The sequence below is a fragment of the Athene cunicularia genome (assembly GCF_003259725.1).
Source record: "Athene cunicularia isolate RWA chromosome 1 unlocalized genomic scaffold, athCun1 chr1_part1, whole genome shotgun sequence".
Lineage (NCBI taxonomy): Eukaryota > Metazoa > Chordata > Aves > Strigiformes > Strigidae > Athene > Athene cunicularia.
Genome location: NW_020799091.1, coordinates 38,539,847 through 38,554,930, shown reverse-complemented (window position 1 = coordinate 38,554,930; position 15,084 = coordinate 38,539,847). Strand labels below are relative to the sequence as shown.

The 15,084-nt window shown below is 38.6% G+C and overlaps 1 long non-coding RNA gene across 1 annotated transcript; it reads left to right on the top strand.

The window, feature by feature from the left end:
• Nucleotides 1-166: 166 nt before the first annotated feature.
• Nucleotides 167-11,383, top strand: LOC113482926. The gene is made up of 4 exons (XR_003398935.1): nucleotides 167-179; nucleotides 1,534-1,542; nucleotides 2,168-2,170; nucleotides 11,237-11,383. It is a non-coding gene; the product is annotated as an uncharacterized LOC113482926 (long non-coding RNA).
• The last annotated feature ends 3,701 nt before the right edge of the window (nucleotides 11,384-15,084 follow it).

The window sequence follows — 15,084 nt, the reverse complement described above, 5'->3', positions numbered from 1 at the left end:
TTCCCTGTCCCTGCTGGCCACGCTATTGCTGACACAAGCCAGGATGCCATTGGCCTTCTTGGCGCCCTGGGCACATGGCTGGCTCCTGTTCAGCCGGCTGTCAATCACCCCCCCAGGTCCCTCTCTGACTGGCAGCTCTCCAGCCACTCCTCCCCAAGCCTGTAGCGCTGCTGGGGGTTGTTGTGGCCCAAGGGCAGCCCCCGGCATTTGGCCTTATGGAAACCCCTCCAGTTGGCCTCAGCCCATGGCTCCAGCCTGTCCAGGTCTCTCTGCAGAGCCTCCCTACCCTCGAGCACATCAACACTCCCACCCACCTTGGGGTCACCTGCAAACTGACTGAGGGTGCACTCGATCCCCTCGTCTAGATCATCAATAAAGATGTTAAACAGGAGTGGCCCCAAAACCCAGCCCTGGGGGACACCACTTGTGACCGATCGCCAACTGGATTTAACTCCGTTCACCACAACTCTCTGGGCCCGGCCATCCAGACAGTTTTTTACCCAGCAAAGCTCATTCAAACCATGAGCAGCCAGTTTCACCAGGAGAGTGCTGTGAGTGTGCTGTGGGAAATGGCTATAAGTATTCACTATATTAAATGCAGTCCTAAAATAAGAAAGAAAAAAAAAAAATTTCAGTCTGATCAGGGAGCACCAAATAATCAAAGCCAAATCACAATATTTTATTTTTTTTTTTTAATAATTCAGGTTAATTAACTTATGATGTCTTGGGCTCATATATGTGTTTTCAGGCTGTCAGGTGTCTATACATACATTGTACTGTATGTTGCTGAGTATAATATTCTAAGGGAAAGGAAGGAGATAAGCAGGAGTTTTGAGAACGTATGTCAGTAATTATTATAACCAAAAAGCCAGCAGAAAATTCTGCTTTTTATTAAGTGTTCATGTTAGTTGCTGAAGGGTGATTCATATGATTCATCAGGATGTGTTGAGAAAAGCAAAGTTTAAATTAGCCCCTTGGACAATCAGAACCACTTCTGGTGGTAAAGCCTTGATTCTGTGAAGGAATTCATGAAGTTAATCTGGTTTTAATTAGACACATCTCCCCCTGCTTTTGGAGGTAAACTTTTAACTGTGGTTTGGGAAAAGAATGGAGAAAAGCACACAGAGAATGAAACTTCATTTAAACTTAATGTGGCTTCAATAGTACTTCAACTATAAACTGATTATTTATAAAGGGTTACTCATGAACCATTTATTTCTAAGCGATGAATTATTGTGTCCCCAGAGAACAATCAGTGAATAGAGAAAGGTTACAGAAGTAGCATTAATGCCTGCCTAGGACTATGTTGATTTATTAAAAAAAAAAAAAAAAAAAAAAAAAAAAAAAAAAAGTGGGAACCACAGGGAAGGAAGCTACTAAGCTGTATAACTTGATTAGGTAGAAAGAGCATTACATGTGAAAATCCTAAACTCTTTAGCTTTGCTCTTCTGCATATAAATTAGAGATTAGGTAGAAGCAATATGAGAAGTCCCTTTGTAATACATAGGTCTAATTACAATAAATTTAGAAAAGTCTGAGTGTGTAATATGCACAAAGTAGATTAAGAGTGCATGGGAATTATAGAATGTCTAGGCTTTTTTAAAGCTTCTGATGTGACAGATAAAGCTACTTTTTTTGTTTGTTTGTTTTTTTAACTATTATTATTTCTATGGGACACCTATGAATACGCTTGGAGTTTGTTCTTTCTTGGTTTTGTAGCAAGCGTATGAAATTTAGTCAGTAAGAACAAGCTGAGAATGAGAAAAGGGCAAAGACTAAATAAAATCCATGAAGTAATTTAGACCAAGATGTTTACCTAAATGGCCAAACAAAATTTAAAAAGCAATCGAATGGCACCGATTTTACCATCCATACTGACTAATCTCAAATTAATTGAGTACAAAAATATAATTCCTTCTTCTCCAGTGAGAACTATGCTTTCAGCCTTAATATGTATTTTTCAGCTTTATTAAATATTATCACATCACTTTGTGATATGCCAGTGTAAAGAAAAGTTTGGAGTTGTGTTGTCCCTCCCCATAGCAGCATGGGAAGAAGAAGGAAGCTTTTATCATCACATTTCTTTTCCTGGCTTCTCTTTCTACCCAGGCTCAGTGGACCCTCCCAGTTATCTTTGCAATCATAACAGTTTACAACTGAATAGGAGCTGGTTGCTTCAAAGACAGAGACAAGGTCCTTGCTCTCAGTGAGCAAGCCGATGATCTCCTTTTTCTTTATATCTGCAGTTTCACAATATAAATTATTGTACTGGGCTAACTGAAAAGTTTCAAGAGAAGTAGCAAAATAACAAACATGAAAAGGATCTTCAGCCTTATCTATAACATATTCAGGATCAAATTTGTAGCAGAACTTGACTTTAACAGATATATGCAAGAAATGTTGAGCTGAATGAACATGAATTCAAGGGTACTAATAATCTACTATGGTTACATTCATAATCAGGGAAACACTTGGGGATGTTAAATTTCCATCTATGGAATTATGAAAGAATAATGGACAGTGTTGCCACAGGGAAGACAAAACAGAGAAGACCCCAAAACATGCTTGGTCATGTTTAGTTCCTGAAAGTATTGTGGTTCTGATTAATAAATATGTAAAGAATATAAATCTATTTTGCAAAAAATTAATAACAAAATTTAAGAAAATTGGTGAGACACAATACCTCATATGATAACGAAAATAATACATAGGTGACAAGTTCACTTCCAGTGATCACTTAAAGTGAAGTACAAAAAGTATAAATCAAGAGATCAGTAAAGGTGGCTATAGTCTCTTTATTATACTATAAAGAAAAGTTAGTAATAAAAGAACTAGACAACAATTTCATATAGATATAAAAATTCTTAAATTCTTAAATGCATGTAATTTATAGGTGAGTGTGTGCTACAGATCATGTCTAAATCAGGCTCCAGAAGAGAGGACTTCCAGCCCACTGCTACATAATCTTATAAATTCACCTGAGAGCAGCATCTTAGCTTTGTAGCGTGGGTACTCCTTGGTCATTTGCTTGTGTGATCCAAGAGCTCTCACTTACTCAATGGAACACTGGGTAATTCAGGTCAGAAATGATCTCAGGAAGTATCTAGTCCAACCTCTGCTTGAAGCAGAGTCAGCTGTGAGGTCAGATCAGGTTGCTAGGGCTTTATCAGCTTGGATCTTAGATATCTCTGGGGTTAGAAACTGTATATATTCATGGAAAATTGTCCAAGAAAATAAGTTTCTTGAGAGAGGAAGAAACCATGCAGCTGGCAATCTGGATTAGGCCAAAGAAACCTATCTCAAAATGTATATATCTGAAGACATTCAATGTAGGTGTTGTAAAGATTCATCAGAGGCCACTAAATTAGAGATCCAGAGAAGATGCGGAGACAAACATATTATTTTTCCTTATGTATAGGAATTATTTTTACAATGATGGAAACAAATCCATTGAATCTTTTGAAAAGCTAATAAGAAACAAATCTGTTAAAGTGGCTTTTAACCAGCAGTAAGAATATTATTAATACTCTGAAAAGAAAAAATCTTGGCATCTAAAATTGCAAGAGAAAATAATGTCCAGTACTGTTACAATATTTTGGTACAACATATATATATATAATTTTAATTAAAAAAAAAAAAAAGTAAGGACTACCTTTCAAATGGTCTGCATTTCTGAATTGTTTTATGATATAAATACTCAATACCTGAAGATACACGTATGAATGGTAACTAAAAGAAAGTGAACAAACAATGCATATAAAATAATTTCAAGTTTTGAATTAAATTGACATTGTGTGTTATATCAGGTTGTCCTGATATCGGGGAGGGTTCTTAAACAATCCCGAGAGCGAGATTAAGACACAAACGAGGTCAGATGCTGCATAACCTTATAAACGTTATTTTCTATAACAACTAATAAGAGCGATAGGACAGAGAGGAAAAGAAAGGAAAAGGTCGAAATCCCTAAGCAAGAACACGGTAGAGACGCAACTAATTACCACCACCACGACCGGGGATCCGGGGATGTTCTGTCGGTCCGATGATGCTCAGAGTTGGTTCCCCCCTTCGAGTTGGTTCCTCTCTTCGAGTTGGTTCCCCTCTTTAAAGGAGTACGCAGTCTGTCTTTTTTATAGTCCCCGTCCCCACAGTTTGTCCGCCCATTTCCACGGGGCTCATTGTTGTAGGTGCCACCCTGTGGCCCTCCATGCGCGCATGCCCGGGAGTCCATGGTGGTCGTGCTGGTGAGGGGCCGATCTGTCTCGCCGTGGTTTCCCCTCCACCCAGCTCACGCGTAGGCGCAGCTCGATGGGGGACTGCTGAGACTGCTGGTGTTCTCGTCTAGGGCAGATGTGGTTTTCCTCGGGGACTATGTGTCTTCTTCAAGCTGTGCTCCTTCATGCTGAGTCAGGAAGTGGTCGTCGTGGAGACAGCGATGTTGAGACATACTAAAAGTCCAAAAAGTTCCTTACACAGGTTCAAGACAGTGATGACAATTTATCTAGTTATATAGTTGCTAATTACTAATGACTATGATTATTTCCACCTGTCTTAACTATCAGACCTATTTTAACTTCTGCTAGCATTTCTATGGGGCTATGCTAAATAAGGTACCACACTTCAATCTGTGGACTCCACTCTAGTACTAATCATTGCATCTACACTAAAAAAAAGGCAAGACCTATTGGTCTTAAAAAGTATCAGCAGTGTAAATCAGTTTTGTAAACTACTATATATATGATAAAGGTCCAATAAACATACCACAGGTGGTATGTTGAGTGTTTTACAGAATTTATTAACAGGTATCAAATGGCTCAGGCCCATGCTTCTGAAACTGATAGTGTTCTAGTTTTAGCTGGGGTAGAGTTAATTTTCACCTACTAGTAACTGTTAATTTTCACCTACTAGTAACTAGTATGGGGCTATGTTTTGGATTTCTGCTGGAAATGGTGTTGATAATTCAAGGATGTTTTTGATAGTGCTGAATAGTGCTTACACAGAGTCAAGGCCCCTTTGGCTTCTCACCCCACCCCACCAGCAGGTAGGCTGGGGGTGCACAAGAATTGAGAGGGGACACAGTTGGGACAGATGACCCCAACTGACCAAAGGGATATCCCACACCATATACATCATGCTCAGCATGTAAAGCTGGGGGAAGAAGAAGGAAGGGGGGAATGTTCAGAGTGATGGCATTTGTCTTCCCAAGTAACCATTATGCATGATGGAGCCCTGCTTTCCTGGAGATGACTGAACACCACCCTGCCAATGGGAAGTGGTGAATAATTCCTTACTTTGTTTTGCTTGTGTGCACAGCTTTTGCTTTACCTATTAAACTGTCTTTATCTCAACCCATGAGTTTACTTATTTTTACTCTTCCAATTCCCCTACCCATCCCACCAGAGGGGAATGAGCGAGTGGCTTAGTTGCTGGCAGGGGTTAAATCCTGACACATATATGAAAAGAACTGATAAATGAAGCATATTTTTATCTGGAATATATTTAATTAGCTACCTACAAGTCATCCAACACTGCAATATTTTTAATTAGCTATCTATAAATCACCCAAGATATATGTACGGTGTTGCTTTGCTATCAGGTAAAGTATTATAAGTGACATCCAAAATAAACCCCTGAAAGATAAGGGAAAGACATGTAAGGAATCAAAAATGAAAAACTGTAGAGCAGTACCACAGTGAGGAGTCTGCTACCTTTTTGAACCATATCATCACAAGGAAGTTGTTCCTTGTTTTCTTCAGCAAGAAAAGTAAATTTTTATACTTTTTTTTTTTTCTGTAATTTATGTGACAGGGCATTACTGTGACAATAAGTAAGTTGAACAAATATAACTGAAAGTACTGATTAAAAAACCCACAACATTTGAATTTAATAAAAACTGAAGATAAAAGTGATCTGAAAAAAATCAGGCTAGTTTTTTCATTGAGAAATCATATTTCTAAGTTCAAGAAGTAATTGATAATATGAAAATGAGTAAATATGCATAAGCAGAAGTTATACATGTTAATCCATGCAAGGATTTTTATCTCTTAATAGGACAATCTTAGAAGGTAAAAAAGCCTTGAAACTATTCCAGGCATGCCTAATAAGAACTGGAAAGTAACTGATTTTGTTAATCTGTTAAAATGACAGTAATGTCCTGTGTCAACAAATGATTAAAGACTGGATCCAGCTAAGTATATAGATTTAGGACTTAGGTGGAACTGAGGCATCTCAGAACTAGACTGAAAAATCCCCATTATCAGCCAACACTGGAGAAAACTGAACTCAGCATTGATGTGATTCCTAAGCACAGATGCCTAGTACTATTTGATGCCCTAGAAACTATTGCATAGAGCCAGAAAGCCATGACAGCATTGATAAGAAACTCTCACTGCACTGGTGCAGCAGCTTGATAAACAGGTAGGACATCACATAGTATCTCAAATAACACTGACACCTATGTCTTACAATGGGATCAAGCCCATATGGCCCAGACTGTAGATGTTTTAACCGTATTGGAGGTTATACCTAGATCACTAAATGTAAGCACTGCCATAAGAGTTTGGTATCTAAGCTCCCATTATAGTCAGTGGAAATCTAGGATATAATTTAGTAGCCCACACATAAGTATCTAATATCATCTGATATGCCCCAGGATATTTCTCCTGTCATTCAGTTGCTACTTTAAAAGCACAAGCATCTTCTGAGGTCCCTTCTTAAATATGTAAGACCTATAAAGGTGTCTCAGAAACTAGGGGCTGCAGTTGGTACCTATGTATGGGCAATTAAACTGAACCCTGAAGAATCTGGAAAGCTATTTGGCTAGTGAAAGGCAGATATCTTTCTTAGGGTAAGATGACAAACTTACCTGACTCCAATGCCTGGAATTCCAGATGGAATTCCTGAATGTTGCTGGTTTTAGCAAGAATGATCCAATCTAAGTGGTTTAGCAAACAGCTATATTTAGGATTCAAAACCCTGTACTTAGGATTCAAAAAAATTTCAGTTTTTTGGTTGTTTGTTTTGTTTTTTTTTTTTTTAATCTTGACATCAGGTGTTATATTTCAATAATGATTTATTTAAAATAACAATGTAAATATCTGATTATAGAACTGGTTAAGTCGGAGGTGATGTCTACTCCTTTTTGTGCAGATGTGCCTCTGTTTCTGTATACATGGATAAATGTGCTAAACATAAAAAAGATCATTACTGAATCATTAATTATCAGGGAACTCACACTGATGTAAATAATATTTCAGGATTCATAGGTGGTTTTTGTTGTTGGTTTGGGGTCTTTTTAATCTATTGACCAGTTAAGGTAACATAAAAAGATTACTAGGAAGAGCAGTCAGAAGTGCAGTATGGAATCAAGAAAAGGGTGGGCTTTGAGACTGAATCTTGTGAGGCATAGGCCGTTTTAACACAGTGTTCAGAGTACTGATTCCAGTTAGATTCAAACCTTAAACTGATTCCATATAAGAAAGAAAAAAATACTGAATTAAAAAAAAAAATAATTCAATATTGCTGAATTTTATGTTATTTCTGACACTCATTTGCTACTGCATTTTTCTTACATATTTCTCAGCTGCTACCATTGCACTGTTTCTCCACCAATAAGATGGACATTAGAGTCTTCCAAGTCAAAATGTGGCTACAAGGCTTCCCTTAAATGGAGCACAGCTATGGACTGTATATCTTATAATAAATACGAAGAAGTTTTTACTCCTTTTAGAAATGGTTGTCCCCTTCTAAAGGAAGAGGAGTCAGTTCTGCATGCTGAGTTAAAAATCTCAAGGCTTTAAGTGTTAGAAACAGCATAAAATAAATGAAAATTGCAGCATGGTTTCAAGAACAGCAAAATTGAATGAATTTAATTTACAAGATGAATAAAAAATGAATAAAGCTATGAACTAATAAAAAAAAAAATCAGAGAAATAATGTAAAGTAGGGGTCATAAATATAGTAAAAGGAAAAAAATTGGGTGATGATTTTCACACAAATACATAGCAGTGTGTCAAATAATTTGCATACAAAAGACCATCTCTATATAATACTAAAATACATTTTTTCTATTTCTCCCAAAATACCTTCCTTATATTTTAGGACTGCATTTAATATAGTGAATACTTATAGCCATTTCCCACAGCAATCTCCTGGTGAAACTGGCTGCTCATGGCTTGAATGAGCTTTGCTAGGTAAAAAACTGTCTGAATGGCCGGGCCCAGAGAGTTGTGGTGAACAGAGTTAAATCCAGTTGGCGGCCGGTCACAAGTGGTGTCCCCCAGGGCTGGGTTTTGGGGCCACTCCTGTTTAACATCTTTATTGATGATCTAGACGAGGGGATTGAGTGCACCCTCAGTCAGTTTGCAGATGACCCCAAGTTGGGTGGGAGTGTTGATGTGCTCGAGGGTAGGGAGGCTCTGCAGAGAGACCTGGACAGGCTGGAGCCATGGGCTGAGGCCAACTGCAGGAGTTTCCATAAGGCCAAATGCCGGGGGCTGCCCTTGGGCCACAACAACCCCCAGCAGCGCTACAGGCTTGGGGAGGAGTGGCTGGAGAGCTGCCAGTCAGAGAGGGACCTGGGGGTGCTGACTGACAGCCAGCTGAACAGGAGCCAGCAGTGTGCCCAGGGGGCCAAGAAGGCCAATGGCATCCTGGCTTGTGTCAGCAATAGCGTGGCCAGCAGGGACAGGGAAGGGATCTGACCCCTGTCCTCGGCACTGGTGAGGCCGCCCCTCGATTCCTGTGTTCAGTTTTGGGCCCCTCACTACAAAAAGGACATTGAATGACTCGAGCGTGTCCAGAGAAGGGCAACGGAGCTGGTGCAGGGTCTGGAGCACAGGTCGTACGGGGAGCGGCTGTGGGAACTGGGGATGTTTAGTCTGGAGAAGAGGAGGCTGAGGGGAGACCTCATCGCCCTCTACAGCTCCCTGAAAGGAGGTTGCAGAGAGATGATGAAGAACCTCTTTAACCAAGTAGCAAGTGACAGAACAAGAGGTAATGGTCTCAAATTGCATCAGGGAAGGTTTAGACTGGATATTAGGAAGCATTTCTTTCCTGAAGGGGTTGTTAGGCATTGGAATGGGCTGCCCAAGGAGGTGGTGGAGTTCTCATCCCTGGAGGTGTTTAAGAGTCGATTTGACATAGTGCTTAGGGATCTGGTGTAGTTTGGAACTCTCAGTGTTAGGTTAATAGTTGGACTGGATGATCTTCAAGGTCTTTTCCAGCCTAGATGATTCTGTGAAAACATAGGGAATTAGAACACAGATACTCAAGCTGGAAATTGCTCTTGTTTTTATTTGTGTCTTGTGTAAATATGAGTCCAGTGTCAGCACTTAACATATCATGATGATTACTTTTGTGGGAAGTGCTGTGAGATATTTTAATGACTATGCCTGAAATCACAGATCTTAAAAAGAACAAAGTCTTTAAATTTGGTGGGTAGTATTTTGAGTCAGAAGAAAAAGACAGAAATAAATCATACACATATTTTATTGGTTCTAACTTAGCCCAGCTCTGAAGTGAATCCATTGGAAAAATAAAGATCTGCTGACTGTATGATTCTGGTACTCTTTCCTCCAATATGCAGTATATTATTTTTCACATCACTATCATAGACTGTCTTTTAAAACTAACAAAAGGTGAAGTTGTACATCACATCTTATGATTTGCTTGTAGTGCTAAGATATAAGAAAACATAAGTACACCAAGTTCATACAATTGTTTTGGTGTTTTTTTGATGTTATTGTTTTGTGGGTAAAGATGCAGACCACATATGGTCAACAGTGAATAACATACAATATGAAATGCTGTATTTCATTTTCAGCAGTATTCCTTATGGGTCACTGCCCATCAGTTGTAGAACTCCCTGTCATAACAAAGATTTTTTTTTTTTTTTTTTTTTTTTAAAAAAAAAAAAAAAAAGCTTAATTCCTCTCTTTACAGTATTCCATTGTTTGGAGGCTGATAAACAAGTATCGTGTGGTGAAACACAGAGATTCAACAAATATCAGAGAGTCTTGTCCATGCTGCACATTTGAATCTTGTAATTAAAGGAAAATCATATGGCAACTGGAATGTTCTTTTCCTATTATAGTAAAACATTTGTTCTCCTACATGACATATGGCTAACATGCTGATAACTGACCTGAGGATTAAATAGTCATTTATATGTACACTATCAATACTTACACCTTTTATAACTAAATATGCGACAGGTGCAAGGTACATACATGTCTGGTATAACAAAGGCTTGCCATCTGTTGGTATAGATTTTGGAACACAGCTATTTTCATCTAGTGATTTAAATAAAAGATATGAAAGAGGAATATTTTTATTAACTGCAACAGGATTTTTACACTTTTAATTTTTCCTTCCAAATTTATCATAAACAACCATTTTACTTCTTTACTATATAACATATATTTTACACCTACATGGTATTACCTGAAAAACTAAACAATTTTTTGATCTAGAGATAAAATTAAATAGATAGTCTTTAGAACAGTTATTTTAGAAAAATAATAAATTAAGACTACCAGGAATTATTCATTATCCCTTACTACGAGGTATTAATACTCCTTTAGATTCTGATATAAAATAACTTCAGCAACAAGAATAATGGCATATCTATTAAGAAATGTTTATGGAATGAAATTCATAGCAGAAATTCTGTGACCTTAGATGCATGTTGACTCCTTTATCTTTGACTGTTGAAAATGTGCATGGAAATGGCTCCTGTGGAATCAATGGAATGACCGATGACTACTCAGGATAAGAATGGTAAACATTCAGGAGTAGGAACTACAGGCAAAGAATTCTCTCATCCTTAATGTAATTGGTTATCGCTAAATATTTGTTGCATATTCAGTGCACATACTGGACTGGGGACCTCTTTTCTGGGAAACATCAATGCATACTTAGTGTATCAACTTTCAGCTTTCTAGTCCTACTTTCTCATCATCCAAGGGCCTGTTTGAAGAGTAGAGGCTTGGGGATTTGCTAAGAGTATGACATGGCTTCCTCACAGTCAACCTGTCTATCTTCCCAGAGAGGAGAAACGTGTGAAGCTAGGTTGTCAACCTTTTTAGATTAAGACCTTTTTTCTGTCTTGATTACTGTTGGTTTTCTTCTTTTACTCTGTATATATTGCCTGAATAATCAGTAAGAGAGAAGATCTGCAAACAAGAACTATGACAGACTGTAGGATATCCTCCTGAGAAGCAGATACATAGAATCACAGAATCATAGAATGGTTTAGGTTGGAAGGGACCTTAATAAAGATCATCTAGTTCCAACTCTCCTGTTATGGGCAGGGACAACTTCCACCAGATCAGGTCGCTCAAAGCCCCCATCCAACATGGCTGTGAACTCTTCCAGGGAGGGGGCATCCACACTATATCTGTAAAATGAAACAGAATGAGTTTGCAAGTGGATTGATGATTAGAGATTGGTAACTGAATTAATTGTCAGCATGCTCCCAGATATTTTTTTCCATCCGTCACCCTTCCCACTCTCTGGGATCCTGCCGAGCACAGTCTGTGGAATAACAGTATCACAGATATTTTCAACAGGCATATGTACAAAGTCACATAACATTTGGCTTCAACCATTTTTCAATTTCAATGCTATTATGGTGGGAGAGTTCACATGCCTGGAGTACTACCATGGATGAATGCAAGCTTTTTAGGAAAGGCAGGACAGGAAGACAAAGATGTAGAGTCACCCAGTATGTGAGAGTGTAGCAGAAATGCACAGAGCTCTGTCTAGGAATGGATGATGAACTAGATGGAAATTTGTAGGTTCGGATTGTGTTGGATTGTGTTGTAATGAATGTCCACTATAGACCTGATCAAGAAGAATTAGATGAGGTCTCTGCAGACAACTGGAATAAGGCTCACATTTGCAGGCACTGGTCTTCATGGGGGACTTCAACTATACCAATATCTGCAGGATGGACAGCAATTCAGGGATTTTATGTAACACTTGACTACAACTTCCTGATATAGGTGATAGAGGACCAATGAGGACAGGTGCTCTGCTGACTTATAAACAAGGAAGGACTGGTCAGAGATCTGCAGGTTGGGTCCATAGTACAGATATCCAGTAAATAATACACACTATACACATATGATCTATAACTGTTAAGCATGTGTCTGAACACCCCTCCTTTTAATATTTTTTAATTAAAAAACCAACCTACAGCTTCAACACTAAAATAAAATCCACTGGCAAATCCACAGTTGAATATTTTAATATGGTGGACACTGAATTTAAAAGAATTTTTTTCTGGTATGATTAAATATCAGCTAAATATATTTCCTAAAAATAAATATTTTTAAAAATTCAGTTTCATTCTACCTGAAATTAAAACTAAATTTGTGAAACAGCTTCCTTCAAAAAAATTAAACTGAATGAAGAATTATACAGCTGAGGTATATGTGTTTGTTGCTAAAATATTTATCAGTGATTTCAGAGACGATTCTCAGATTCAGTCCTGTTCTTCTCAAAGAAATTTAAAACTACATATCCTGCTGGTGTTCTAGGCATCAAGGTAGGCTATATTCTAAGACTGACTAGTATTCTTGATCCTGTCTTTGGTTTTTAAGTTTATGTAAATAAATCAATTCTTACTAAATCAAGGACTGGAATCCTTTTTGTTTTTTATATAGCTCAATAACATATTAACTCAGACCACTGTCTTTCCTTAAGTGGCACACCCTGGACACATAAAATTACAGAACATCTGATCTTCAGTCTTCTCTAGGAAGCATATGATGCCTTAGTGATGGCATTCTGAGCCACAGAATCATTGATGAGGTTGGAAGGCACTCAGGTATCTATCAAGTCCAACTCCCATGCTCAAGGCAGGGTCAGCTGGAGTGGGTTGCTAAAGTTTTTGTCCAGTCAGACAAGGATGGAGACTCCACAACCTCCTTGGGCAACCTACTCCAGTGTTTCACTACTGTTCTGATTAAAAATATTTCTTATGTTTAAATGAAATTTCCTGATTTTCAGTTGGTATTCAGTGCCTCTTGTCCTGTCACTGGATATCACTGGATAACTCAGAATAATCTGGCTACATCTTCTTTACTTTCCCCTGCCACCTCAGGTGATGAGACACTGGAACAGGTTGCCCAAAGTTGTGGATGCCACATTACTGGAAGTGTTCAAGGTCAGGTTGGACAGTGCTCTGAGCAACCTAATCTAGTGAAAGATGTCCCTGACAGTGGCAGAGAGGTTGGAGTAGATGATCTTTAGAAGTCCCTTCCTACTCAAACAATTCTATAATTCTATGATTTATACATATTGATTAGATTCTTTGGATTGAAATTACAGTAACAGAAGAGCTGGATGAGATCTGTTGCAAACAACCAAGCCCACAATATCCTTTGCTAAAAGGAAAGAAAGTAGGAGTAAATGTTAATGTTTGCCTGGAAGCCTGAATTGACAACAATATGGCAAAAGATGGACAACTGTTATAAGAGAAGAATCCAACATCGATCAATATCACTGGTCAGTCTTCAACTTGACAAGAGTGAAAACATGAATAACAAATGATCCCAAAGAATGTACAGTAAAACTTTATTTTACAAAACCATTTTTTAGAGATTTTTCCCAGTTAAATATTTACTGACACTAACTGAAATCTAAAATTAATTAGGAAAATAAAATTAGGAAATAAATATTTTAACATTAACTAAAGAAAAACTGAAACAGCATATAGTCAGACCACTGTGGAATAATGATTCAATTACTATCAAGACCATTCTTTATGCAGTTACTAGACTTTTAGAATCTCTTCCTAACTGTCAGTCACAACACAGATAACCAATAATTAATATATGCATATGATCTATAAAATATGTGTCTGATTGCCCCTCCATTTAATATTTATAAATAGAAAAGCAAGCTATGGTTACAAAAAATAAAATATAACAATAAAAAAATTAATCACAGCTATAAAATACGTCTTTAGGAGACTTATATGCTAGAGAGCCTTTCTGCAATTCTGCTGCTGTAGTATAATGTTAACTTTCAATGATGCATTGCCACATGGTGTGTGATAGGGAAATGTCAAGGAGGCTCAAATGTAAGAAAGTGAGTTTTCCAACTGTTAACTTAAAATTAGTGCATTAAGTAGAATAAAACAAGTAAATATTCTATAAAGAATCTTAAGAAATAAACCTATTGAAAATGTGGAATAACCTCTAATAATATAACCTTTAATATAACTTTATATATTTTAAAAATTGAACTATTTTTAAAAGGCAAGAGATGTGTCCTGTATCTGAGCTGGCTGCTGAGCACAAATTCTGTAACCTAGACTTGCTTTTTCTTTTTAATGCTGTCTGTCAGTGAATTCAAGAATGAGTGTTTCACACAAAATGAAACAGAAAGCAGTATCTATCAAAGTAAGTGATGAACACAAAGTCCCTGCACTACTCACTAGCAGGCCCTGCCCATGCCCTAGGGCTCTTCCAACGCTGCCCATGTTCCAGGCCCCCATGGCAGCCCCCTGGGGCCATCTGCCCTTGCCCCTCATGACACTGCAGTGCCGCTGGTTTTCAGCTCCCCACAGTCCTGCCCTGCCCAGTCATGGGCCCTGATGAGCCAGGCCTGCTTGTGAGCTCATGTCCTGGCCTCACCTCACCCACGGAGGTGCCCAATGTCCAGCGTGTCTTGGTGCCCCTGACTGCCCTGCTCCCACCTGTGGTGTGGGATGGGGCCTGGCTGTCAGGCCCTGACCTCACGGAGCCCATGGGGATCACCCTGATGCTTCCAATATCCCAGCCTACAGGGCACCTCCAGCCCTTGTCATGTCCTGACACTTCAGTGAAACCCCTCAGAGAGCCCCCTCTGGTCTAGAGGCTCAGAAAGTCTTTAGGTTTAGTTTCTGCTGTACACAAACAGTGTTATGGTGGGGGTACTGGCTTTGGGGCAGGCCTGACGAGATATCTCCTTTGCTTGGAAAGTCTCAGTCCGGCAGGCTCTGTTGGCTCCAAGTATGCCAAGCCCCAGGTATGATCAAGACAGTTCCAATTCTATGTTTAGCAAGATTTACACCAACCTTAACATTCAGTAAAATTA